This window comes from Hyaena hyaena, unplaced genomic scaffold, assembly GCF_003009895.1.
Source record: "Hyaena hyaena isolate Hyena2069 unplaced genomic scaffold, ASM300989v1 scaffold_547, whole genome shotgun sequence".
Lineage (NCBI taxonomy): Eukaryota > Metazoa > Chordata > Mammalia > Carnivora > Hyaenidae > Hyaena > Hyaena hyaena.
In genome coordinates this window covers 343,816-353,946 of record NW_024081177.1, presented here as the reverse complement: position 1 = coordinate 353,946, position 10,131 = coordinate 343,816, and the positions used below count along the sequence as shown (strand labels likewise).

General features: G+C 36.6%; 1 pseudogene; it reads right to left on the bottom strand.

The window, feature by feature from the left end:
- Window positions 1–3,662: 3,662 nt before the first annotated feature.
- On the bottom strand, window positions 3,663–4,516 carry LOC120247727 (annotated as a pseudogene).
- Window positions 4,517–10,131: the final 5,615 nt, after the last annotated feature.

Here is a 10,131-nt window from a genome sequence, read left to right as displayed (position 1 = left end):
AAATCCTGCTGTGTAAATTAGCTTGGGCTCCACCTACAAATTTTTTCTGACATTCACCCAGGTTACTGCCCAGAAAAGTCCCTTTCTTCTTATTGTTAAGTGTTTTTCCATTGTACAGATATGCCAGTTCGTGAATCATTCTCGGGTTGATATATGTTTGAGTTGTTTCCAGTTGAGGCAATTATATATAAATCTGCTATGAATTTCCATATGCAAGTTTACAGTTTTCACATACACGTTGATAGGTTTTGTATAGAATGTGGTTTCATTTCTCATGAGTAAAGATGTCTGAGTGACATTGCTGACCTGAGCAGTAAGTGTATATTGAATTTTATAAGAACTACCAAGTGCTGATATCATTTTACATTCCCACCAGCGAGGTTTGAGAGTCTTAAGCTGTCCCACCTAATACTCACCACCATTTGGCATCATGATACTTTTTATTTTACCATTCTAATGGGTGTGAAGTGGCATCTCACTCTTGTTCAATTTACCCTTCTCTGACATAAAATGACATAAAGCACCTTTTCATGTGCTAACTGACCCCCTTTATACTTTCTTTTAAATATTTATTTATTTTTGAGAGAGAGAGACACAGACACACAGAATGTGAGCAGGGGAGGGGCAGAGAGAGAAGGAGACACAGAATCAAAAAACAGGCTCCAGACTCTGAGCTGCCCAACTCAGGGCTCAAACTCATGGACGGCAAGATCATGATCTGAGCTGAATGAAGTCAGATGCTTAACCAACTGAGCCACCCAAGAGCCCCAATATACTTTTTTAACAGTCTGTTCAAATCTTTTGCTCACTCATGATGTTTTTCTTATTATTGATGCATGAGAATGCTTTATATATTCTGATTATTAGTCCTTTCTCAGATATATATATTGAAAATATTTTCTCCCATGTAGTGGCTTAGCTTTTCATTTTCTTTTTTTTTTTAAATGTTTTTTATTTATTTTTAGGGGAGAGAGAGAGAGAGACAGCGTGAGCAGGGGAGGGTCAGAGAGAGAGGGAGTCACAGACTGAAATAGGCTCCAGGCTCTGAACTGTTAGTCAGCACAGAGCCCGACGCGGGGCTCGAACCCACGAACCGTGAGATCATGACCCAAGCGAAAGTCGGACGCTTAACCGACTAAGCCACCCAGGCGCCCCTAGCTTTTCATTTTCTTAACATTGTTTTTGAAGAGCAGAAGTTTTTAATTTAGATGAGGTACAGTTTAAAATTATTTTCTTTTATTGATACTACTTTTGGTGTTATGCTTAAGAAATCATTTCCTAATCAAAGTCACAAATGTTTTTTCATGTTTTCTTCTAGAAGATTTACAGTGTTAGATTTTACATTTAGGTCTATTTTGAGGTAGTTTTTATATATGGTGTGAGTTGTGGATCAAAGTAGCTGCAATAAGAAATTACTATGTATTTATTTAGTAGCTTAAAACAACATAAATCTGGGGCGCCTGGGTGGCTAAGTGGCTAAGCATCTGACTCTTGATATTGGCTCAGGTCATGATCTCGAGATTCATGAGATGGAGCCCCAAATGGGACTCTGTATTGTCAGTATAGAGCCTGCTTGGGATTCTCTCTGCCCCTCCCCTGCTCATGCTCGCTCTCGTTCTCTCTCTCTCAAAATAAATAAATAAACATTTGAAACAACAACAACACAAACTTATCTTACAGTTCTGTAGGGTCAAAGTCCAATACAGGTCTCACTGGGCTAAAATCAAGATGTCAGCAGAGCTGCATTCAAGGAAAGTCTGGGGGATCTACAGGACAATCTCTTTCCCTACCTTTCCAGCTTCTAAAGGCCACCCACATTCCTTGGCTTAGAATATACTCTCTCCATCTTCAAAGCCAGCAATGTGTTGCAATGTATCTTCCTTTCATGGTCACATCACTCTATTTTGCCTCTCTTTCATGTTTAAGGACACTTATCATTACACTGGGCCCACCTAGGGTAAACTCCCCAACCCTTCAAATCTTTCACTCAGTCCCTTTTGCCATGGAAGATAACATGGCAACCATGTTCCCAGGTTCTAGAGATTAGAGCATGGACATCTTTGCGGGGTGGGTTATAATTCTATAACACTTATGAACTATTCCAGCACCATTTGTTGAATTACCTTGGCATCTTTGCTGAAGTCAGGTTTTTTACGTTTGTATGAATCTAGTTCTGGATTCTATTCAGTTCCACTGACTGTCTGAAGCCATACCATAACCCCTTTTTGATTTCTGTACCTTTATAGAAACCTTGATATCAGACAGTGTAAGTTTTATAATGTTCTTTTTCAAAATTTTTTCTGGCTATCTTAGGGCTTTTATATTTCCTATACATTTTAGAGACAAATCATCAATTTCTATAAAATGCCACCCTGGTTTGGTTTAAGTTTTTTAAACAGCTTTATTGAGGTGAAATTTGCATACCACAAAAATTTATTCATTGTAAGCATAAAATTCAGAGTTTCAGTAATTTACAGACTGTACAACCATTACCACAATTCAATTTTAGAACATTTCCTTCATCCTAAAAAGATCTCTCATTCATTTGCAGTAACTCTCTTTTTCCACTCCTAGCCTTAGGAATCGATTAATCTACTTCAGTCTCTATGGATTTGCCTTTTAGGGACATTTCAGGTAAATAGAATCATATAATATGCAATCTTAATTTTTGTCTTCTTTCATGTAGCATAATGCTTTTGAGGTTCTATTTTATACCATGTATCAGTACTCTGTAACAGCTTATTGCCAAAAAGTATTCTAAGAATATACCACATTTTGTTTATGCAAAATGTCCAGTTTGATGGACATTTGTTTGTTTCCATTTTGGGATAAATGAATGATACTGCCATGTACATTCCTATACAAATCTTCATATAGACCCACATCTTCATTTCTCTTTAACTTTTTGAGCATCTGGCAAACTCTTTTCGGAGCGTGCATCATTTTACATTCCTACTAGCAGTGTATGAGGGTTCCAGTTTTTCCAAAATCTCACAACCCCTTGTTTGTGTCTCTCTTTTTTATTATAGAGTCATCCTGGTGGGTGTGAAAGCATATTTCTTTGTAGATTTAATTTGCATTTCCCCAAGACTAATGATTTTGAGCATTTTTTTCATTTGTTTATTGGCTATTTATGTATCTTCTTTTTAAAAATTTTTAATGCTTATTCAATTTTTAAAGAGAGAGAGAGACAAAGTGTGGGTGGGAAAGGGGCAGAGAGAGAAAGGGAGACACAGAATCCCAAGCAGACCATAGGCTCTGAGCTGTCAGCACAGATCCTCACATGGGGCTTAAATTCACAAGCTGAGAGATCATGACCTGAGCTGAAGTTGGACGTTTAACCAACTGAGCCACCCAGGCGCCCCTCATGTATCCTCTCTGGTATATGTGTATTAAAATATTTTGCCCATTTTTCACTTGGGTTGGTTGTCTTCTTATAATTGGATCATAAAAGGTCTTTGTATATTATGGATATAAGTCCGTTGTCAGGTATATGATTTGCAAATATTTTTTCCCAGTGTGTGGCTTGACTTTCTTAAATAAAAGTAAAATAAAGCACACTTTTAATTTTTATGAAGTCCAGTTTATCAACTTTTTATTTATTATTTTATTTACATTTTTGGAAATGGGTCAGTTATTTAGTTAGGTTCTCTGTAAGAAATTTAGAACACCCATTTGTGAGGATAAATTCCATCTGTGAGAAAAAACACAAAGCGGAGGTAGCCCTGAAGCTGAGAAACAGCTTTGATTTTTGGCATAATTTGCAAATTCACAGCTTTCTGATCAATCTCTATAGTCTCATATTTCTTTTTCTCTGGGTTGAAGATCTCACCTTCCTGGTGTCTAGGTTTACACAGCTTTTTCTTGAAGTAAGCATCAGTGAAGATGTTTGGGGATTTTCACAGTGCTAATATCAGTTTTGGTGGAGGTGGCAATGATGAATTTCTGGCATGTTCTAAGCAGAGGAACTCAATTGAGGACCAGAAGTCTGGTCACAAGAAGAAAGCCCCTTCTCAGCTGCTTCAGGAAAACCACCCTTTTGCCCTCCGTGGCACCCAGTAAGGATGATCAGAATGGTCCCAGGAGTGATGCTAGCTCACAGTTTTCTCACATGCTGACTGACAAGGTTTTTGCCATTGCTTAATAGCTTTTGAGGCACATCTTCAGTAGGATAATACATAGGCATTTTGCAAAGTTTAATCACTCAGGTACCACCATTCTTTTCACCACCAACTGGCTTTGTGACTGTAGCAAGAACCTTCTCTTTCTTTTTCTTTTCAACCCTGGATTTAGCTGCTGAATACTTCCTCTTGTACACGGCCTTTATGGAATACATAGCCAATTGGGAATATCTCCAATTCCTCTGACTAAGACAGGGTTCAGCTGCGGTGGGGCTTCCCCTTCTTTGGTGTTATAGCCTTGAGGTTACCCTTCTTAATCTTACCACCAGTTCAGCCTTCTTGGCTTCAAGTTCCTTCTCCTCAGTATTGATCTTCTCAGATTTTTCACTCACCATCTTGCAAGATGGGAAAGAGCCAACTTATCAATTTTTTAAAGTTAATTTTCGTGTATGTTGTGAGGTAAAGATCTTAAATCCTTTGTTCTTATATATGGACGTCCACTTGTCTCATTTGTTGAAAAGGTGATTCTTTGCCCCATTTAATTCTTTGGCAGTTTTGTCTAAAATCAACTTATGATAAATGTACAGATTTATTTCTGGACTCTCATTTCTGTTCCATTGATCTGTATTTCTATCCTTATGCAAAAGATTTATAAAAAATATTAGAAAATTAATCTTAATAATCAAGATGATAAATTTTAAAATCAAGAAACCCTCCATTTTGTTCTATTTGGGCTTATTTCATTTTCATATAAATTTTAGAGTTTTATTGCCTAATTCTATTTTTAAAGAGCTGAAATTTTTATAGAGATTACATTCAATCCACCTAGAATTTGGGAAGAATTGCCATTTTAATAATATTGAGTCTTGAAATCCATAAATATGGACTATCTATCCATTTCTTAAGATAATCTTTAATTTCTTTTAGCAGTGTTTTATAATCTTCAGTGTACAGGTTTAACATCTTTAGATAGATTTATTCCTAAATACCATATTATTTTTGATGCCAGTGTGAATGAAATTATTTTCTTAATTTCATTTTCAGGTTGTTTATTGTTAGTACATAATAATAAAATTGATTTTAGTATATTGATGTTGACCTTATTGAACTCATTTATTAATTTTAATAGTTTTTGCTGTTGTTAACTTCTTGGGATTTTCTATCTACAATATAATGTCATCTGCAAATAAGGACAGTTTTACTTCTTCCTTTCCAACCTGGTTGCCATTTACTTTTTCTTACCTAATTGCACTGGTCGGTACTTCCACTACAATTTTTAAATAGAAATGAGAAAAGAAAGATGTCTGCCTTGCTCCTGATATTAGGGTGAAAGCATTCAGCCTTTCAGTATTAAATATAAGGTTTCCATAGATTTTTCATAGATGTCCTTTATCAAGTTGAAGAAGTTCAATTTATCCTTGACTTTATGAATTATTATCAGAAATGGAATTGATTTTGACAAATACTTTTTTCTGCTTATGCTGAGATAATTATAATCCTTTTTAGTTTGTTAAATGGTGAATTACACTGATTGGTTTCTAAGTGATAAACCAAAATTGCATTCTTAAGATAAATTCCACACTATGATAATGAGTTACTATTTTTATATATTATTGTAATTGATTTGCTAAAATGTCCTTGAGAATATTTGCATCTATGCTTATGGGGATATTGATCTATATTGCTTTCTTTTTCTTTTTTTCTATTGTAATGTCTTTATCTGATTTTGGAAAGTGGTAATGCTGGCCTCATAGGAGTTTCCCTTTCATCAATTTTCTGCAAGAGTTTGTGGAGAATGGATGTTATATCTTCTTTAAATACTTAATGGAACTAACCAGTGAAGCCATCTGGATCTAAAGTTTTCTTCTTGGGAAAGTTTTTAATTATAAACTTATTTAATAGACATAGAGCTGTTGAGGTTATTTATTTCTACTTGAGTGAGTTTTAGTAGCTGCATCTTTCAAAGAATATATCCATTCAGTGAAGTCACCAAATTTATTGTAGTAAAGTTGTTCACAATAGTCCTTTATTACTCTTTCCATATCTGTAGAGTCTGTAGGGATGTCACTTCTCTCATTCCTGATATTGGTAATTTTCATCTTCTCTATTTCTTTTCCTGATTAGTCTGGCTAGAGGTCATTAATTTTATTGATCTTCTTTAAAAAGTCAACTTTTAGTTTTATTAATTTTCTCTTTTTTCCCCATTTTTAATTTTACTGATCTCTCTAATCTTTACTACTTTCTTTATTCTTACTTTAGGTTTAATTTATTCTTTTTTCTAATTTCTTTTATTCATTTATTCATTTATTTTCTGAGGAGGTGAGGGACAGTGGAGAGGGAGAGAGACGATCTTAAGCAGTCTCCATGCCAAGCATGGAGCCCAGCATGGGACTTGATCCCATGACCATGAGATCATGACCTAAGCCAAAATCATGAGTCAGATGCTCAACCAACTGAGCCATCCAGTGCCCCATTTTTTCTAGTTTCTTAAAATCAAAGCTGAGGCCATTCATTTGAGATCTTTCTTCTTTTCTAATATAGGTATTTAGTACTATAAATTTTCCTCTAAATACTACTTCAGTGGCATTCCCACAAAGTTTGCTAAGTTGTATTATCATTTTCATTTTGCTTAAAATACTTCTTAAAGTATTTTTAATGCTTAGTTATTTATTTTGGTTTTTTTTCCTAAAATTTTTTTTTTAATGTTTTATTTATTTCTAGGAGAGAGGAAGACAGCGTGAACAGGGGAGGGTCAGAGAGAGAGGGAGTCACAGACTGAAACAGGCTCCAGGCTCCGAGCTGGAAGTCAGCACAGAGCCCGACGCGGGGCTCGAACCCACGAACCGCGAGATCATGACCTAAGCGAAAAGTCGGAGGCTTAACCGACTAAGCCACCCAGGCGCCCCAAATGCTTAGTTATTTATTTTGAAAGTGAGAGGAGAGCATGAGCAGGGGAGGGGCTGAGAGAGAGGGAGAGAGAATCCCAAGCAGGCCAGAAATCACCATGTGGGACTCAAACCCATGACCTGAGCTGAAACCAAGAGTTGGATGCTTAACTGACTGAGCCACGCAGGCACCCCTGACACAGTTGGGTTTTAAATCTAGCATTTGTTATTTACTGTCTTTGGTTTCTTGTTTTTTGTTTTGCCTTTCTTTGGCTTAGCTGCATGTTTTGAGGGATTTTATTTTAACTCACTTGTTAGCTTATTAGCTGTAACTCTTTGTTCTTTTTTTTAGTGGTTGCTTTAGGGTTTATAGAGTACATTCTTGACATAACACACTCTAAAGTGACAGTGTACTATTTTGTGTCTAGCATAAGAATCTCACAGCATTTCCCTCCTCCTGGTCTTTCTGCTATAGTCATACATTTTGTTTCTACATATATTATAAACTCTGCACTATCTTGTTATTATTATTTCAATCCATCAGTTATCTTTTAAAGAGATTTAAATGAAAAGCTTTAAAATTTTATATATCTATCAACATATTTATAATTTCTGACATTCTTCCTTCCTTTAGGTAGATCCATACTTCCATCTGGTATCATTTTTACTCTCCCCAAAGGGCATCTTTTAACATTTCTTGTAGCATTCGTCTGCTTGTGATAAATTCTTTCAGCCTTTGTGGGCTGAAAATGATGGTATTTTGTTTTTAAAAAAAGATGTTTTGGGGGCACCTGGGTGGATCAGTTGGTTAAGTGTCTGACTATTGATTTCAACTCAGGTCATAATCTTGCAGTTTTAGATCAAGCCCTGCATTGGGCTTTGCACTGACAGCGCAGAGCCCGCTTAGATTTCTCTCTCTCCAACTCTCTCTGTCCCTCCCCACTCTCATGCTCCCTCTTTCTCTGTCTCGAAATAAATAAGTAAATATTTTTTAAATTAAATTAAATTAAAAAGATATTTTGCTGAATATAAGATTCTACACTGAGAGAATTTTCTTTCAGTGTTTTAAAGATGTTTGTTTGCCATCTTCTTATTTGCAGTATTTCTTACCAAAAAAAAAAATCTGCTGTTATCCTTACCTTTGTTTTTCTGTACATAATAAGTGTTTTTTCTTGGGTTGTTTTTAAGATTTTTTGTTTTCCACTGTTTTTTATAATTTGATTATGATTGCCTTAGAGTTTTCTCTATATTTCTGGTGCTTGTGGTTTCCTGAGCTTATTAAACCTGACCTTATAATTCTCAAATTTGGAAAATTTTCAGCCATTATTTCCTCAAATCTTTTTGGTCCTTCCTTTTCATCAGAGACTCCAATTACACGTGTATTAGGTTGCTTAAATGGTGCTCTGCACACTTTTTGAATTACTTTTTACGGTCCGCGATTCAGTCTGGGTAGTTTCTATTGCTATATCTTTGATTTTACTAATGTTTTCTTCTGTGGTGTCTAATCTGTCACGTACCCATCCAGTGTGTGTTCCATTTCAGTCACTATGGTTTTCATCTCCAGAACTTCCATCTGGATCATTTGTATATCATCCGTGTCTCTACTTACCAGGTTTAATCTTCCTCTAGCTTTTTGAGTATATAAAATACAATTATAATAACCATGGTAATGTCCTTGTCTAATAACGCTAACATTTGGGTCAGTCATGGATCGGTTTCTACTTTTTAAGGTTTTCTTCTTCTTATAGCTCATATTATCCTGCTTCTCTGTATAACTTGTCTTACTTTATTGTATGCCAGACATGTGAAGTTTACCCTGTTGGAATCTGCATGTTCTTCTGTTTTTATTAATATTCTTGAGCTTTTTCCTGGAGCGAATTTAAGTTACTTGAAAACAGATTTATCCTTTTGAGTTTTTCTTTTAGTATTTGTTAGGTGCGACCAGAGTAGCATTTGGTCTGAGATAATTATTCTCCGCTGTTAAGGTAAGACACTTGTAAGTACTCAAACTAATGTCCCACGAATGACTATATTTTTCCATCTGTCTAGTGGGAACATGCACTGTCTCCAGTCCTATGTGAGCACCAAGTGCTGTTGTCTCACTTCTTTTGGATAGCTCTCTCCCCAGCCTTAGGGAACTTACACTTGTGCTAACATGTACCCAGATGACCACTCCAGGGAGTTGCCCCTCTGAGTTCTCTCTATGCGGCTGTCTCTTGCCTGATACTCTGAAAACTCTGCCTTAGTCTCCCTCAGTCAGCTTCACTTCCTTATTTCAAGGTGTTTACAGACTCCGACTAGTTTTCTTCTCCCTGAACCATGCCTGAGAATTCTCTTAAGGGAGCAAACTGGACAATCGTAGCATTCACTTTGTTAGTTTCTCATTTCTCAGGGATCATTGCTGCTTATGTCCTGATATCTGATGTCTGGAAAACTGTTACTTGATGTATCTTTTCCAGTATTTTTAGTTATTTTGAACAGAAGGGTGCACACAGTACCTGTTAGTGCATCTTAGCCAGAAGTAGAAATCTTGAAAATGTTGGGGAGAGGGTCCAGCACCTTATTCCAGGGCCTAATTACCCATATGACTAGAGACCTCTTCTGGGGTCTCTACTGAATGCTCTCTATGAGAAAATCAAGTTCTCTCCAGTCTGGTTGGTCTGAACATAAAGAGCCGTGCAAGCTCTGGAAATTGCCCACCTTGCAGCATTCTGATAGTGCTTATCCTGTTCCCATGAAGTTCACCCTACATTTGTATGGCTTAGTATTGACCAATAGGCTTAAGGGCAAACACATCCAGATTTTTGGAGCTCTTTCTTTACACCCTCTTTTTTGGTGTTCTACGCTGCAAGTTCCTGCTGCCTCAGTGTCCCTCAAGCACTGGTCTTTGTATCCTCACTCTGATCTCTGGGTTCTCCTTGAGTTCTGCTTTCCTGCTTTGTGGCCTGGAAAGTGTCTCCAGGGAGAAGGAAAAGGTGATGCTAGAATCCATCTCATTTGTTCCCTTCCTTCCGGAGATCACAGTCCCATGCTGCCTGTTACCCATGTCTAAAAATAATTGTTTTACCCATTTGTCAGTTTTCTCACAGTCTATGGTGGGAGCACAAGTCTAGTACAAGTTTCCC